General features: G+C 47.4%; 1 protein-coding gene across 8 annotated transcripts in view; it reads left to right on the top strand.

Annotated features, from left to right (window-relative positions):
- LOC143963511 (NACHT, LRR and PYD domains-containing protein 3-like) overlaps positions 1–14,588 on the top strand; it is an 824,666-nt gene that overhangs the window by 683,157 nt on the left and 126,921 nt on the right. For 3 of the 8 annotated variants that reach the window (XM_077473165.1, XM_077473158.1, XM_077473156.1), the window contains exon 2: positions 6,016–6,074. The exons of the other annotated variants lie outside the window; for them this stretch is intronic. The gene's annotated coding sequence lies outside the window, so the exon portion shown is untranslated. The remainder of the gene's footprint in view (positions 1–6,015; positions 6,075–14,588) is intronic. 8 annotated transcript variants of the gene reach the window in all.

The following is a 14,588-nucleotide window of genomic DNA, read 5'->3' as shown; positions in this document are numbered from 1 at the left end:
GCAATTGAAAAAAAAATTGTCATTTGAAAAAAATAAATAAAATGTCCCTCTAAGAGCTATGGGCAATGACTTGGAGACGGGGGGGGGGGGGGGGGGGGCGGCGACGGCGCTGCTATCTTCCCCTCACTCGTCTCCATGTCAGGCCAGGGACAGGTCCGGATCGCCGTCACGGACCTGGCTCCTAACTTTTTAAGCTGGCTCCTAGATTCCAAGCAAATTTGTCAACCCCTGCCTTAATAGTTGTGAGGGAACAGGGTCCAAGGGACAATTGGTTAGGTGAGCCTCTGAGAAGTTTTGCAACCTCTTCAGTAGTAGCCAATTCAAAAGAGGAGAATGTTGAATGTGCTATTAGGCCAGGTATGTTGGGTGGAGAAGATGTACTCACAGTGGGGGTCTCCTCACGAATTGCATAAATCTTGCCTTTTAAGTGATTGGCAATCTCTTGGGCAGTGAGTGAGTTGGTGGGTAGAGGGGGTGGGGGACGAAGCAGAGAGTTAAAAGTTGAGAAGAGCCGACGGGGACTGGATGACAAAGTATTAATAAGAGATACAAAGTAGGCTTGTTTGGCAGCATGGAGGCAGGAATTGTATTTTAGAAGGGCAGATTTATATATGGTGAAGTCTTGGAGGCATTTGGTTTTACGCCACAGCCGTTCAAGAGCACGGCAACGTCTCTTGAGATTTCTAGTGTTGTCAGTTTGCCAGGGTTGTAATGGTCGGGGCCTGATTCTGTGTGTGGTTAGAGGAGCGAGTGCATCTAGTGATGAAGAGAATGAACTGTTGTAGACAGAGATGGCAAGGTCAGGACAGGACAGGGGAGAGATTATTTCATATAGGTGGTCAGTAGCAGAATAGAGAAGGGAAGGCTTAAGGTGGCGAAGGTTCCTACAAGTGATTGTTTGCTGCTTGGAGAGATGGGTGGTTGGAGGCAAGGAGACAGTGAAACGAATGAGGTTGTGATCAGAGAGAGCAAAGGGGGTGTTGGTGAGGTTGCCAGGGTTGCAGAAATGGGAGAATACAAGGTCATGGGTATTACCATTGGAGTGAGTGGAAGTATGTGTCCATTGGGTTAGGTCAAAAGATGAGGTTAAGTCGAGAAGTTTAGCTGTAGTTGGGTTGTTAACGTTGACAGGAATGTTAAAGTCACCAAGAATGATGGTGGGTATTTCATAGGAGAGAAAGTAGGGTAGCCAGGCAGCAAAGTCATCAAGAAAACGCGACACCGGTCCAGGAGGCCGATAAATTGCTGCAGTTCTCAGAGAAATAGGAGAAAACAGAAGAATACAGTGCATCTCGAAAGAAGAGAGGGAAAGAGAGGGAGGGATGGGAAGGACTTGGAAGGTGTATTGTGGGGATAGAAGGAATCCAACTCCCCGTCCTTTCTGTCCATTGGGTCTGGGGGAATGAGTCCAATGGAGACCACCATAGGAGAGGGCAGCAGGAGAAGCTGAGTCCAAATTTTGAAGCCAGGTTTCAGTTATGGCGAGTATGTTAAAGCCATGAGAGATGAAGAGGTCATGTACAGATGTTAGCTTGTTACAGATGGAGTGGGCATTCCAAAGGGCGCATGAGATAGGTGGGCTGCTTCGAGGAAGCAGGGGGATAAAAACTAAATTAAGTGGATTGCGGTGGTTGCCAGAGGGGGAGGGGTATTGGAGATGTGGCTTGCAGTTTGAGAATGACGGCCCAGGATTAGGAGAAATGTCACCTGAGACTAGGAGAAGGAGGAGGGTGAGGAACACAAGATGGGAGTGAGATTTGCATGAATGCATGTGTCTAGTGGCCTTGGAGTTTATGCCAGCATATGGATGCAGCAAATGCAGGAGATGATGGGTGCAGTAGTAGGGAGAGGGTAGGAGTGAGGGTGATATGTGCATGCTGCAGGGTAGAGAGGAGGGATAGAGTAAGGAGAATTTGAGGATAGAAGACACTGATGTGAGAAGAAAGAGAATGAGGAGCATCGTACTAGATAGAGTGGGAATCTGACTTGATACAAAATAAATGAGAAATGCTGGTTTGCTTGTCGTCTTGTAGAGTGGAGCAGAGTTCTTGTATCTTCATCCAGCTTTAGTTACCCTGCTTTCGTTAAACTGCGTCGGTGAAACTGCGCATCACTCGTGACAGAGCCACTCAGGAAAGAGCCATGATGTTTGCGCCTTGCCCCTGTGGACGGGACTTAGGCTCCACTAATTTCCCAGTCATGGGCTATCTCCCCGGGTTCCCCTCACAGCCACAGTTAAAGGGGGCCTGGAGCCTGAAATCTGTCCCTGCGGTTCCCCAGTCTCTATACCCCCTCGGGGGAGTCTCTATCGGTGGATAGGGGTGTGGCACCTCTCGTTCCGCCAATCACAGGGAGGGCCAGAGGCTTCACAGGCCTCAAAATGGCGGCTTGTCCTGGGTGCATGGAGCCGGTGTTCTGACAGATACAGTCCATCTATCGAAAAGTGTCCGCTCTGACCTGCGCAGGTGCAGCACTTGCACAGTACGGAGCACAAGGAGATTTGGAAAATCTCCGAAGATGAACTGCGCCTGCGCCGTGAGTCCAGGTGCAAGCCCCACCATCCAAGTGGACATAGGGTTGCACATATTAGAGGGCCCCTTGTGGGCTTTGTTCACTCGCCATGCTTCGGGCATGGCCTCGCTTCGCTCGGCTCTTTTTATTATAACTATGTCCACTGGATGGTGGGGCTTGAACCTGGACTCACGGCGCAGGCACCGTTTATCTTTGGATATTTTCAGAATCTGCTTGTCCTGTGTACTGCGCATGCGCAGTCCACAGCGGATGCTATCTGATGGGGGACACTATTTGACATGACACCGGCTGTGGCCTAATTCTAGTGCAATCGGCCGGCTGGACTCTGCAAATTAGGCTGGGGCTGCTGCAGGGGATACAGGTAGGCTGGGTTTGGAGGCTCACCAGGATGGTTCCAGCACAGGATGGCATTAGATAGTGAAGGATTATGCGGAGCTCCTCAGCTACACGTCCGTCTTCTCACACATTCGGACATGCCCCCCCACACTTACATTTCATTCATTAGCTCCTTACTTCTTCAAGCTGAACAACCAAGTTTTATATAAGATTGGTAAGAAGTTTGAAATGTTACAAAGTTTTCTTGCAATGATTTGCTTTCCTGTATGTCAATATGAAGAGCCTATTTGAAGATATACTGGTACATTTAGGGAAAACAGGTATGTAGGTGCTACAACCTTCCCACATAACGGCTCCACCTGGTGCTCAGACCTCCAGGCTGCCGACACCTTATCAGATTAAGGCAATGTTTCTCAAATCCAGTCCTCAGGCCCCCCAACAGGTCAATTTTTCAGGATTTCCCTCAGATGAAACGGCTGTGGTAATTGCTAAGGCAGTGAAACTGATCAAATCACCTGTGAAAAATAATGGAAAACCTGAAAACATGACCTGTTGGGGGTGCCTGAGGACTGGATTTGAGAAACACTGGATTAAGGAAAGGGATGGACGGCACTCAGGATGACATCCATAAAATGGTGTTCCTTTATTGAAAAGACGTGTACAACGCTGTAAAAACAGCCTATGCTTTTTGGACGGCCTGAGGCTGTTCTTACAGCGTTGTACACGTCTTTTCAATAAAGGAATTCCATTTTATGGATGTCATCCTGAGTGCCGACCATCCCTTTCCTTACTCTGACACTGGTACATCTATTTTATTCTTTCTGTAGCACTAACCCCCGAAGGAGCTGCTGGTTTGATTGGGCTTACCGTTACCTTCTTCACCTCGATATGCATCTAGGGGTTCCCGTGGTAGATGGCCCAGTAACTTTAGAGATTGACAGATCCGCATAAAGGGATTTTTATTTGCAAAGACGTAGTTAACGAACAGTCTCTTAAAATAGGATCAGAGGGTTAGGAGGAAAGTTCAGGTACTCTTATTGTCAAAGTCAATAATGAAGGACTTGCTTACTTTGACTAAATCCAGAGAATAGCCATTCAGAACTGGATGTTCACTCAAGTTGGATAGTTTGTCTCTCACAAGGCCAAGCAGCCAACAAGGTGCTTAACTGAGGAACAAGTCTCTGCCACAGACATTGTTATGGAACATATAGGAAACTAGAATTTGTAGAACATTTGTGTGGTACCAGTATCTTTCAGCCAGTTTGGCGATACCCACGAGACTGGATTCACTTTAGGTCCCTCAGCCTCACCAGGCTCTTGCTAAGAAGCCAACTTTTACGTGGCCTTCTTATGAAGAGTCCTCCCCTGGATAGCTATGAAGTTGCTGGGCCTCTCCAGGACCGGAGATTTATTATTATTTTCCTTGCCTCGGGCTAGCCAGCCCTGAGACACAGTCGGGTGGATCTGTCCCACAGGAAGTAGCCTTCCAGGGGGCTGGTCAGGGGGACCAGGACCATGGAGTCAGAACATACTTCTGGACCAGAACCCTAAACCACGTGACATCCACATCTTAAGTACCCTCTCCCAGAAAGCACAGCAAGAGTGACACTCCCACTGGGTGGGCTCCAAGAGAAAGTAACCTTAAAGCACCCAACCAGACCACAGTTCCATGCCTACCAGAAGAGACGGTGCCCCCTATGGCCAGCCCGAACACCCTATAGTCCAGTCAAACTGATTCTGAGGTCCAAATTTGAACTAATTATACCCAAACCAAACTGCAGTTCAGGGGTAACATTAACTTTCAAAACATATAGTGTGTACTCTTCAGGAGCCGACACTACATTTCTATAAGGAAAGTCAGAGTGTTATAACTTTGTCCTAACAAAAGCACTGGCCCGCTGAAAGAAAATAACTATGTTCAGCTCCTTTGTTTACATGGCCACAGATTCCCTTCATCTATATGTAGAACCCTACTAGTTAGGTGCTGGGCTCTCAGGTATATTTAGTTTTTTTGGGCTGTTCTGTAATCAGTGGAGCGGTGATTGATTGCTTTGGACTGATCAAGGTCTCACAGGCTGCAGGATTGATTGCTCCACCCTAGCTTCTGGAAAACTCAGAACATAGGAGTGGATTAGGCCAAATGAGTATTCAGGATATTTATGAGGTCTCAGCCAATCCCTGGGGAGGTGTGCCCAGTAGGTGGCTGCACAGCACATAAAAAGCCTGAGGCCTACAGAAATTCTTGTTCTTGTCCAGGAGGAGAAGTTCCCAGCCTGGAGGGCTGCTGCCCAGCTGAGATTTACTTGAGCTCATCAAGGTCCCGGCTATGCTAACGCTGGGGGGCTACTTGCTAAGAACCTCTGAAACTAAAGAAGGGGGATTTCACCTAGGATCCGGTCTGGAGAGTTCACTAAGGAAATTTCTGTCTGACAATGGAAGGAGGCATCCAAGTACCCGAGGACTTGTGAGTATAGACCTGAGGGCAGGATCTGGGTGACTGTTGCTGCTGTCAACCCCTGGTGCACTAAGACTTGCCTGTGCTGGAACATTGCTTATGGTGTCCCAGTGCTGTCAATTCCCTGAGCTACCATTGAAGGGACTCTTCTAAGAAGTATCTGCAGAGTGAAGAGGGTCCTCCTAGTACTGCAATGTCCCTCTGCTCCCTGTATCCTGGAGATACCAAGCTTCCCCATCTCTCTACCCCCCAGTCACCCATCCATGACCGATAGACATGCAGTTTGCTAATTGAATAGCTCTGCAGATCTTTTTATGATTAGGCTTATAGGTATGACCTTAGATTATACAATTTCCGTTTAGATTTACCAAAACCATATAATATAAGGTCAAACCTAAAGACTTTCAATTTGCATGGAATCAGGCTGACCGTTGCACTACATAGTTGAAGGTAAATCTAAAGGAAATAAATAAGAAAATTGTATAATGTATGACAAGCCTCTTGATGAGACATGTTCAGCTCGTTATACAAGATGAGGAATGTGGACACGCTCAGTGTTGGGTTGTGTTGGAGAATAACGACGTCTGAATAGTCTATACCGGTGGAGGGGTGTTATGTTACTGAAATTCCCCTCCCCCACCTCTCCACCTCCAAGGCAGAAAAACATCTTTGCTCACTAGAACTATTTTCAGATCTCTTCATTATCAGAAGAGAACAAACAATCTGAGGATGTATGGACAGATCTAACAAGGTGAGACACCAATCATTCTTCTTTTTTTTGTTATATATGTAACACAATATATTTTTTATTAGAGAATACTGTTGCCTTATGAGGAGTTTATGAGTAATCTCCATTAGCAACTGGGAATATTTGTATTATAGATGTATATATTAGGATAAGAAATAAAAAAGGTTTATAATAGTTTTAGCTTAACCTGCCCATATGGTTTGATTTACAGGAACAGACGTCTGGTCAGCGTATATAATTCAATTAAAAATACCTTTGTCTTACAGGTATGCTAAGTGTGGGTGTGAGGGAGATGTCCTGCTGTTTACCTAATGTGATAGTCAAAACCCAGGAACAGATACCATTTGGGTGTGTAGTCGGTACGGAGCCGAATTCATTTGCTAGATAAAGGCTTGTGTATTCTTCCGTGCTAATCAACCATTTATCCATTTCAAAGGGTGGTTGATATGCTTAAAATATTTCTTTGATCTGTTCAGGAATGGACAATTTACCCCGGCTAGGACTATGCATAGTTAAGTGTCCTATTCAAGAGCAAACTTCCTCTTTAATTAAGTGGGCTTCAGACTAATTATCACTAACCAATTAAACCCAAAAGAGGAGGTGCTATTGAGGGGAAATTAAGTTATGAGAAAATGGGCCAATCTTGCAAGAAATACGCCCAGGGGAGGAGAGGGCTAACCAATCAGGGTGGTCCTATGCAAGTCAATGAGAAATGGCCCTTCTTAAGGGGACCCCAAACCCAGGATAAGGGCGGATGAGACTGACCAGAGATTAGGTAAATTATCAGATCATCTCCCAGCACTTAAAAGGTATACCTGCTTGTCATATGTCTTGTTTTGTATTGTAATGAATGTAATCTGTACTCTTGTTGTATTTTAACCTAATATTTTACTCCCTCACTTAGACTATAGATATTTTCTGTGTATTAGATAGACCTGTAACTTACTCTAATAAATGGTGTTATGTTAAACCTTTCTTTCCTTTGTCAATAAGAATTCTCTTTTCAACCCATATCATATCTTCTGATTAATAAATCAGAAATATAGATTTTAAAGGTTAACAATACCAATAATTACAAAGAATGCTAATTAAAGAATGTATCACACAGAGTGGTGCTGTGGATACATAGGAGGTATAATAAGTGCCACAACCCAATTAATATTCTACAAAAAAAGACAAAAAAGGTGGGGCTTCTGGACTTTAGACACCATATATAAAACAATCATAGAATAAGGATAAAAATCAACATTTTATTAAGAACATATTTTTTTCCATTGTACTGAACAACAGAGATTGCTAAAAGAACATCTAATCACAGCAGGACTCATATCCTCCATAATTTACAGACTATACCGCCATTTCACATTTTCACTTTTGGAAATAGATAGTAAACATTTAATACATAATCTTCAGAAATATGATTATTCTACTCGCGGTATTAGGTGTACTGCTTGAGAAGGAGAAAGCTCTACATATTTCGCATGTTTTAACACGCTTCTTCTGGAGCGAGAGATTTGTGTGACTAGTAAACTAACAAAGAAACAACATTATTATTATTAATTAATCATACAAATATATTATACAACATCACATCCCTAACAAAATAGGTACTAAACATGATTCAACACATGATATATTGCAGATTCAATAACAGAGATAGGGATCAGATTGTCAAAGCCAGGGGGAGGCCAACAGTGTCTATAGGTCACCATGGGGACATGTAAAACATAATTGCCAAAATTTAAATAATAAAAAAAGGAACAAAAAGAAAAAAAAACTCACTCAAAAAAGAGTAGGTTCAAAATAAAGGGACCCCAATAGGCTGATTCCCAATATATAGAAGACTGCTGCAGTTTCAATGTTCAAATGGTTGATAGCAACAAAGAGCAGGCATCAATACCTCTAGTTCAGGAGAGAGGATTTATTTTATTTTATCTTGTTATATTTTTTGGCCACGGTACCCTAAGGCCGCGTACACACGGGCGGACTGTTCGCCCAACCTTGTCCGCTGAACAGTGTTTGGGCGGACAGTCCGCTCGTGTGTGGGCTTTCAGCGGACAGTTTCAGCGGACAGTTGGACGGACAAGGTTTTTCGGAAATTCCGAAAAACTGTCCGCTGAAACCTTGTTTCAACGAACAGTCCGCCCGTGTGTAGGCTTGTTCGTCAAACTAAGTTCCGCGCATGCTCAGAAAGGATTTTCAAGCCGAAAGTTATAATGCAGTGTATAGGACGTCGTATTTTGCGTCCCGTCGTACGTGCCGTTCAAGTCATCGCGCACGGTTTCAGCAAACTGTTCGTTCGTCGTGTGTGGCCATGTCCGTCCATGCTAAGTTTGAGCGGACTGTTCGCTCAAACTGTTGGACGGACAAAGTTGGGCCAACAGTCCGCGCGTGTGTACGCGGCCTAAGAGTAAGAGAGCCATCAATTATTTAGTAAATCACAAGGGCAATCATAATAGAATAAAATAAAATATATTAATTAGGAACACTCACCACACCGTAAAGTATGGCCTCTCCTGCAAACATCTAGTGTTTGTAAGCCTGAAATCAGGAGACTGTATAAATCAGTAGTTGTCTCAAACCGTGTGGAACATCCGATTCAGACAAGAAAGTTTCCCTGTGTAATTGCACCAGAGCCAGTAATCTGTAACAGCGGTGTGATAAAGTTAATAGTTTAAAGTTTGGAGGCTCTCTCCAGGTACTAGAAGAAAAATAGAGATGTGGCCAGATGCTTACCTTTGCAGTCTGAAGCCGCGTAAACACGTAGCCGTCTGTCCGACATACTTAGTCTGGCGGACTTCCCGCCAGACTGTCCGTCGGACTTTCCAAGCGGGCTACTTTCCCACACACGGCACTTTTTCAGCAGACTAATACGGCGTACTAAGTCCGCTGTACTATCCGCCGTAATTTTGAAATGAACGGACTCGCCCACACACTCGGAGGAAAGTCCGCTCATTTCGAGCATGTCTCCAGGTAGTCAGGGCCCACGAAGGAGATGTCGCTGGCCCCGCCGCCTGGTATGGACTTAAAGGGGAACCCCAACGCCGAAAAAATCAGCGTGGGGGTCCCCCCCAAGTCCACAACAGACCCTTGTCCAAGCACGCTACCCGGCCAGCCAGGAAAGGGGGGGACGAGCGAGCGCCCCTCCTCCTGAGCCGTACCAGCCCGCGTGCCCTCAACATGGGGGGTGCCTTGGGGAAGGGGGGGCCACGCGGCCCCCCACCCCAAAGCACCTTGTCCCCATGTTGATGAGGACAAGGGCCTCTTCCCGACAACCCTGGCCGTTGGTTGTCGGGGTGTGCGGGCGGGGGGCTTATCAGAAAACGGGAGCCCCCTTTAATAAGGGGGCTCCCGGATACCGGCCCCCACCCTATGTGAATGAGTATGGGGTATAATGTACCCCTATCCATTCACCTGTAAAATAAAAGTACAAAAAAACACAACACACGAGGTAAAATACTTTATTGCACAGCTCCGGGGTCTTCCGTCTTCGGGGGTCTTCTCGCCGGACTCCTCCGCTATCTTCTTGTAGCTCTTTTGCTAGCGGAGGAGTCCCGCTTTCTTCCTCGCCGCCGGCCTCTTCTTCCGACTTCGGGGGTCTTGTCCCCCTCTTCGGTTCTTCTGCCGGGCCACCGCGCCTTCTTCTAGCTCTTTTACAGGCGGTGGCCCGGTCTTCTGTCGCCGCCACCGCCTTCCGTTCTTCCGTTCTTCTCTTCTTCTTCAGATGTTGCCTCGCTGAGTCCTCCGCTCACAATGACAGGGAATGGGCACGCGGCGACTTATATAGGGACAAGGGGTGGGGTCTTCGGTGGATGTCACATGGATTCATGTCACATGGTGACCCCGCCCCCTTACTATGTCACAGTGCCGGAGGATGCTGGGACTGTTGCCATGTGACATCAACCCATGTGACATGAACCCATGTGACATCCACCGAAGACCCCGCCCCTTGTCCCTATATAAGTCGCCGCGTGCCCGGTCCCTGTCATTGTGAGCGGAGGACTCGGCGAGGCAACATCTGAAGAAGAAAAAGAAGAGATGAACAGAAGAACGGAAGGCGGCGGCGGCGACAGAAGACCGGACCTGTAAAAGAGCTAGAAGAAGGCGCGGTGGCCCGGCAGAAGAACCGAAGAGGGGGACAAGACCCCCGAAGTCGGAAGAAGAGGCCGGCGGCGAGGAAGAAAGCTGGACTCCGCTAGCAAAAGAGCTACAAGAAGATAGCGGAGGAGTCCGGCGAGAAGACCCCCGAAGACGGAAGACCCCCGGAGCTGTGCAATAAAGTATTTTATCTCGTGTGTTGTGTTTTTTTTGTACTTTTATTTTACAGGTGAATGGGTAGGGGTACATTTTACCCCATACTCATTCACATAGGGTGGGGGGCCGGTATCCGGGGGCCCCCTTATTAAAGGGGGCTCCCGATAAGCCCCCCGCCCGCAGACCCCGACAACCAACGGCCAGGGTTGTCAGGAAGAGGCCCATGTCCTCATCAACATGGGGACAAGGTGCTTTGGGGTGGGGGGGGCGCGCGGCCCCCCTTCCCCAAGGCACCCCCCATGTTGAGGGCACGCGGCCTGGTACGGCTCAGGAGGGGGGGGCGCTCGCTCGCCCCCTTTCCTGGCCGGCCGGGTAGCGTGCTCAGACAAGGGTCTGTTGTGGACTTGGGGGGACCCCCACGCCGATTTTTTTCGGTGTTGGGGTTCCCCTTTAAGTCCATACCAGGCGGCAGGGCCAGCGACGTCTCCTTTGCGGGCCCCGCCTACCTGGAGACCCGCTCAAAATGAGCGGACTTTTCTCCGGACGGGAAAAGTCCGCTCATTTCAAAAGTACGGCGGACTGGCATACACACGGCCGGATTGTCCGCCGAAATGCGAGTCCGGCGGGAAGATTGGAGTGCAACACGGCATTCTAAGTCCGCCGTACTTTCGGGTCCAAAAAGTATGCCGGAGGCTACACACTGGGGGATTGTCTGGCGGACTTGAGTTTGCCGGACTTTTCCACCCGCTTGTTTGATCATGTGTACGCGGCATGAGGCTCCATGCACACTGGAGCTCATAAACTGCAGTTTATTGGAGTTTGGGCGTTTTTTTTTAAAAGCCCATAAACTCCACTCTATGTTAGCCTATGTGTCCATGCACACATGGACGTTTTTCAGCTTTAATGAGCAGTGGAGTTTATGGGTTTTTTTCTGAACGCCAGAAATTCGTGTTCAAAGTGCCGTTTTTCACCGCCAAAAAACGACAAACGCTGATAAATGCTTATAAATGCTCATAAACGCGCGTTAATTAGTGTTTGGCATTCTATTTTTTCAATGCATTGTGGGAGTTTGGAATGTACTGTGGGATTTTTGGAGTGTCCTCTGTGTATTTTTATTGAAAACGCCCATAAACGCTAATAAACGCTCATAAACGCTAGTACAAAACGCTGTTAAAAGCAAGTTTTTCAACCAGCGTTTTCTGCCAGCAATCTGGCGTCCAGAAAAAGCTTTTTTGAGCTTCAGTGTGCATGGAGCCCTAGGGCCGCGTACACACGGGCGGACTGTTCGGCCAACTTTGTCCGCTGAACAGTGTTTCAGCGGACAGTCCGCTCGTGTGTGGGCTTTCAGCGGACAGTTTCAGCGGACAGTTTGACGAACAAGGTTTTTCGGAATTTCCGAAAAACTGTCCGCTGAAACTTGGTTTGAGCGGACAGTCCGCCCGTGTGTAGGCTTGTTCGTCAAACTAAGTTCCGCGCATGCTCAGAAAGGATTTACACCCCGAAAGTTGTAATGCAATGTATAGGACGTCGTATTTTCCGTCCCGTCGTACGTGCCGTTCACGTCATCGCGCACGGTTTCAGCAAACTGTTCGTTCGTCGTGTGTGGCCATGTCCGTCCATTCTAAGTTTGAGCGGACTGTTTGCTGAAACTGTTTGACGGACAAAGTTGGCCGAACAGTCCGCGCGTGTGTACGCGGCCTAAGGGTTCAGCCTAGTGTTTGTTTCCCAGACCATTGTGCAAAGTAAGTGCAGAGCATGCTGGTTAATACACTGTTTTAATTATTTCATCATTTGACAGCTGTGCAGAGCGTGCTGGTGAGAATACATGTATGGACGTGTATGGGCATGTATGTATGTATATGTGTATATATGGGTCTATAGGCACAGCACAGTGCTGGATCTTTGTTGGCTTTTGGAATAAGAGTTGTATGCGTGTCTTGAGAGTGCCGTGGAAAGGACACGTCTGTGAGATGGAATTGGACGCTTCTTCCATAACTGGAGACAGATAGTCTAATAAATGAGAATAGAAATGTGAGGTAAAGACACCCGGACCCGGACTTTTCCCTTACAGGACAAGATTTATTGCAGAGACAATGAGGCCTTGTGTGGCTTTGAGAGTTCCTCGGCATCATCAAGTTGGGATATCAGGCGACTGAATATTGGGGGGTTACTTCTTACGAAAGGCAAATACACTTTGCACTCCAAGAGCGCTTTCAAGTGCAGTTGCTGTAGATCTGAGGGGGACATGCAAGGAAAATAAGAAACAGAATTTTTGCTTGCACATGATTGGATGATAAAATCAGCAGAGCTTCCCCTCATTTCAGAGCCTCCCCTCAGATCTACAGTGATTGCACTTACAGAGTGGATTTCCCTTTAGTAAATCAACCCCTTAGTGTAATAATGAAGTAGTAGGTGAATGATCACCAGTATCCAATGACGTGGCTGAAAAGTTATATAAGGAGGAGGAATATAACTGAAAAGATTAGGCTATGTCCTCAGAGGAATACAGCAAGCCCTGAGATGAGCGTGATATCTTAGATATATACATGTGGGAACCCTAATCGATTGAGCTAAGAGTCGACCATTCTTATTGCCAAATGTATGCAAGTGACAAAGAGCTAATTCTTTATGTTGCATCTAGACTATATTGTCAAAAGTATTGGGACACCTGCCTTTACACACATGAACTTTAATGGCGTCTTACTCTGTAGGGTTCAATACTGAGTTGGCCCATCCTTTGTAGCTATAACAGCTTCAACTCTTCTGAGAAGGCTGTCCAGAAGGTTTAGGAGTGTGCCTATGGGAATGTTTGACAATTCTTCCAGAAGCATATTTGTGAGATCAGGCACTGATGTTGGATGAGAAGGCCTGGCTCATAGTCTCCACTCTAACTGATCCCAAAGGTGTTCTATCAGGTTGAGGTTAGGACTCTGTGCAGAGCACTCAAGTTCCCCCACCCCAAACTCACTCATCCATGTCTCTGTGGACCTTTCTTTGTGCACTGGTGCGCAGTCATTTTGGAACAGGAAGGGGCTGTCATTAAAGTGACTTTGGGCGGGGGCCCGTGGAATCCAGCTTACCTTAGAGAGGTCTGGAAATTCTTTTTTCATCTCCCCATGTCCCTCTTATGTTTAACCACTTGCTTACTGGGCACCTAAACCCCCTTAGTCCCAGACCAATTTTCAGCTTTCAGCGCTGATGCACTTTGAATGACAATTACGCGGTCATACAACACTGTACCCAAATGAAATTTTTATCATTTTTTTCCCACAAATAGAGCTTTCTTTTGGTGGTATTTAGTTACAGCTCGGAGTTTTATTTTTTGCTAAACAAACAAAAAAAGATGCAAAAAAAAAAAAATCATGTTTAATAGTTTGTTATAAAATTTTGCAAACAGGTCATTTTTCTCCTTCATTGAAGTGCGCTGATGAGGCGGCACTGATAGGCTGCACTGGTGGCACTGATAGGCTGCACTGGTGGGCACTGATAGGCTGCACTGGTGGGCACTGATAGGCTGCATTGGTGGGCACTGATAGGCTGCACTGGTGGGCACTGATAGGCATAGTTAAGGCATCACTAATAGGCACAGATAAGGCGGCACTGATGTTCACAGATAAGGCGGCACTGATGGGCATAGACGGGCACAGATAAGATGGCACGGATGGGTGGCACAGATGGGTGGCACGGATGGGTGGCACTAAGGGGCACTGATAGGTACCACTGATAGATGGGACTGATGGGCACTGATAGGTGGCACTGATAGGTGGCTCTGATAGGTGGCACTGCTGGGCACTGATGGGCGGCACTGCTGGGCACTGATGGGCGGCACTGTTGGGCACGGATATGTGGCACTGGGGTGCAGCACCTTTGTTGAGGCAGACTGTGGGCACTGCTGGGTGGCACTGTGGGCACTGCTGGGTGGCACTGCTGGGTGGCACTGTGGGCACTGCTGGGTGGCACTGATAGGGGGACACATTTTTTATTTAGGCAGGCAAAGCAGGGGGCAGGTGGGCACTGGCAGGGGCAGATGGGCACTGGCAGGGCTGGCCGTGATCGGGACTTATGTCCCGATCATGGCCGCCGGTGATCGGCTTTTTTTTTTCTCCTCGCGCTGTCAGCGCGAGGAGGAATAATAGCCGATTACCGGCTCTGTTATATCACATGATCAGCTGTCATTGGCTGACAGCTGATCACGTGATAAGGGGTCGGGATCGACCCCTTGCACGGATCTGTGATCAGGCGAGTCTCGTAGACTCGCCGATC

Source organism: Lithobates pipiens, unplaced genomic scaffold (genome assembly GCF_037356315.1).
Source record: "Lithobates pipiens isolate NorthernLeopardFrog02 unplaced genomic scaffold, aLitPip1_a1.2 Scaffold_8, whole genome shotgun sequence".
NCBI lineage: Eukaryota > Metazoa > Chordata > Amphibia > Anura > Ranidae > Lithobates > Lithobates pipiens.
Note: the sequence above shows the minus strand (reverse complement) of the source record. Positions and strands in the feature narration are given on the sequence as shown.